Source organism: Elephantulus edwardii, unplaced genomic scaffold (genome assembly GCF_000299155.1).
Source record: "Elephantulus edwardii isolate Elephantulus edwardi_28Jun2011 unplaced genomic scaffold, EleEdw1.0 scaffold00364, whole genome shotgun sequence".
NCBI classification, from domain to species: Eukaryota; Metazoa; Chordata; class Mammalia; order Macroscelidea; family Macroscelididae; genus Elephantulus; species Elephantulus edwardii.
Genome location: NW_006400114.1, coordinates 1,067,595 through 1,071,479, shown reverse-complemented (window position 1 = coordinate 1,071,479; position 3,885 = coordinate 1,067,595).

The window sequence follows — 3,885 nt, the reverse complement described above, 5'->3', positions numbered from 1 at the left end:
GACCTCTTCAGAGTACTTAGAAGCAACTATGTCAGTATAGAGACTAAGGTGTGTCTGATCCAGGTCATGGTCCTTGCAATTACTTGCTATGCATTCCAAAGCTGGACAGAAACTAGGGATGACAGAAGAATTGATGTCTTCGAGTTGTGGTGATGGAGGAGTCTTCACTTCAACATCCCATGGACCGCCAAGAAAACAAATATGTCTATCCGGGAGAGGGTGAAACCCAAGGTTCTTCTTGGAGACTGTTTCTCACATACTTTGTGCACATGGCCAGGAGGGACCAGTCCTTGGAGAGAGACATCATGCTTGAAAAGGTAGAGGGACAGCACAGAAGAAGAAGAATAATTTAGATGAATTTGATTGATACAGTAATGAGAGCAATGGAGGTAGGTGTGTCAGAGTCAGTGAAACTGGCTTAGGACAAAGCAGGTTTCAGAGTATTTGTATAAAGGGTCTCCACAAGTTACATGCAACTAGATGACAAATAACAGCAATAAGAACAATTACAATTAATCAATCATTCATAAAGACCCATCATCAAAATATTTCATATGTATTCAGGTCATACTCAGTTTAGTGCAGGGTAATTTCCTTTGCAGGTCACTGGAGCAAACAAATCCATTCTACTGTATTGCATATACTTACAAATGATCTTACGCTGCCATGAAGTCACATCCAAGTTAAAAAAGGTGGGTTATCCTTTGTTAGAAATTTGAACTGATTAAATGTTCGCTACAAAATTTTCAAAGTTAATGTCAAATGATCATTACATAAATTAATCAAAGAAAGGAGGCTTTTTCCACTAAGGGAGATGCTTTGAAGTAGGAAAAATTATCTCTAGATTCAGTATGCCTAGAAGGAGGGATCATCTAAAAGATTTTTCTCCTCTTAATATAGTATATGGAAAATAAAATAAAAAGGAAATTAAAGTTATACTTCTTGTTATGTGTCACTCAATAGGGGCTTTATGGGATACAATGGAATAGTTCTGTAATGTTTACTGGGCTGTAATCTTTATTGGAGGGATCTCTGTAGGCCTACTGGTAAGGAACTGTGCTGTCAATTCAAAGTCCTGTTGTTTGAATTCACTATCTGCTGCTCCACAGGAGAAAGATGGAAATACAGACAGTCTCCTCCTCTGAAAGCACACTGCTGTAAGTCAGTTCCAACTTGACAGTGTTGTTGTTTTTGTTGTTATGTGCCATCAAGTCACTTGCGAATCATAGTGACCCTATGTACAACAGCCCTAAACTCTGCTGTGTCCTGTGCCAATCGCACTGTCTCCGACACTCCCATCCCGATTGTCCCAGTCACTGAATTAATCCATCTCTTAGAGGGCCTAGTCCCCTCCTGTGCCGTCCCTTCACCCTCTTAAGCATGATGTCCTTCTCCAAGGACCGGTCTCTCCTCACAACATGTTCAAAGTATGTTAGACGGAGCCTCAGAATCCTTGACTCCAAGGAGCCACCAGGTTAAACCCTTTCCAGGACAGATCAGTTTGTTTTCCTAGCAGTCCATGGTATTCTCAATACTCTTCTCCAGCACCACAGCTCAAAGGCATCAATTCTCCTTCTATCCTCTTTGGTCATTGTCCAATTCTCTGATGCATAACGAGTGATTGCGAAGACCATGGCCTGTATCAAATGCACCTTAGTCTCCAGTATACGAAAATAGCAATTTTCATTGGTGCTAAACAGCAGGTAATTTTTCCTGTGAAGTGGCTGGTGAGTTTCAGTGGCTGACCTTTGATTAGTAGCCTGACACTTAACCACGGAGCCACCAGGGTTACTTGAAATAAAAATAATGGAGTTTATTTTCTTGGTCTGCCACAATAAAGTACCATAAAGTGGGCAGATTTGCTTCAAAGTTCTGGAGACCAGGGATTCAAATCAAAAACTCGACCATATTGATCCATTTGGAGGACTCTGAGAGAAAAATTACCTCACTTTCTCTCATATCTTCTGTTAGCTTCTGACATTCTGTAACATCATATGGCATCTTTCCTGCCTCTTCAGCTCTCTGTTTTTTTTTTCTCTTTTTTTAATGACACTAATAAATAGGCCTAAGACTCATAGTAGGAGTGTAGCCTCATGTTTATGTAATTGGTAATGTCCTTAAAAGATATTTCCAAATGAGGTCACATTCATAGGTGCAATGATTAGAGGTTTAGCCCATCTTTTAGAGGTCACAAAGTAAATCTTAAAATGGAACTTTGAGTTCTAATTTCCTTGGTGGAATAGGTGGATCATATGGAGTTTTTATTTCCAAGGTTTTTTTAGGAATCTTTTATTTTTAATTTAGGTTGTTTATTTTTCATTTCAATGAACATCTACAGAGATTTTGGGATTCCATTCATTCAAATGCTACACGACAGTGTAGAGTGGTTGTACCATTTTACAATCCCATCAACAGTAATTAGAGTTCTGATTTCTTTACATCTTCTCTACCATCAATTGCTTGCTGTCCTTTTAAACTTTGCCACTGCTAGAAGAATCAATGCCTTAGAATTGTGGTGCTGGAGAAGAATCTTGAACATACCATGGACTGTCAAGAAAATGAATAGTTCTTTCTTGGAGAGGGTGAAATCAAGTCTCTCCTCGGAAGCTAGAATTTTGAAGCCCTATCTCACATACTTTGTGCACATGACCAGGCGAGACTAGCCCTTGCAGAAGGACACCATGCTTGGAAGGGTGGAGGGAGTGTGGATGAGAGAAAGACCATGGATGGGATGCACTGATATAGTGACTAGGGTATTGGGGGTTGGTGTTTCAGAATTAGTGAGACTGGCTAATGACAGGGAGGGATTCAGAGCTGCTGTACATAAATAGGGTCGATAGAGGCCTCAGTCGACTTGATGGCACATAACAACAGCAACAACTTGCCTCTGATGATATCTCATTATCTTTTTGACTTGCATCTCATTTAACTCTTAAGTTGTGCATTGGTCATTTAAATGTCTTTCTCTATGAAATGCCTTTTGCCCATTTTGTAATTGAGTTATCAGTTTTGGCCTTGTAAATACTCTGTATTATTCTGTAAAATTTTGTTATGAAACCCTTTTTTGAGGTTGACACAAAGATTCCCACACCAATGTTAATAGCAGCATTGTTTACCATCAGAAGAACATGGAAATAGCCCAAATATCCAACCATAACAGAATGATTTAAGAAATTGTTGTAGATTCACCCAATGGAATACAATACAACATGCAGAAGCAGTGATTTTAAAAAATATTACATAACCTGGGATAGAGGAGAGAGCACTATGCTGAGTGAATTAACTCAATCTCACAAAGACAAACACTGCACAATACCATTATTGTAACAATAGGATAACTAGTAAGAGGTACGTGGAGGCTTAAGGGAGAAGAGGGGTGTAAGCAGAGGGGGAGGCAAGGGAAGAGAGGGAGGAAGTAAAGGAGATTGGAAAGTTCCAGAGGGAATCTGACAACACCTGGTATTGGTGGGCATAGTTCAATGGTGATTAATTTTATAAACACAATGTATGGGAAAGATTTTATTAAATACACTGTCATTAAAGGAAAGTATGAAACATAATGCATATTTTTTGTGTAAATTAATGAAAATGCATTTTTTAAAAAATAAGACTTTGAAAATAGTTATGCATCTGTTTGAATAATCTATTATTGTTGTTATGTACCATAGAATCAAAATATTAGGATGGAAGTGGTCTTAAAGGTTATTATATTCTTTCTAAAATGAAATTTAACTTTCCTGAGCTTTAGTTCAGTGTTCTTTGAACCATGCCACCTTGCCTCCCACTAAAGAATATTTTTTCATTTAAAGGACTTAAGATGAAATTCCTTATTTTTACTAAAGCTACTAAAATATCATTCACATGACTGCTCTTTGTGGGAACAAT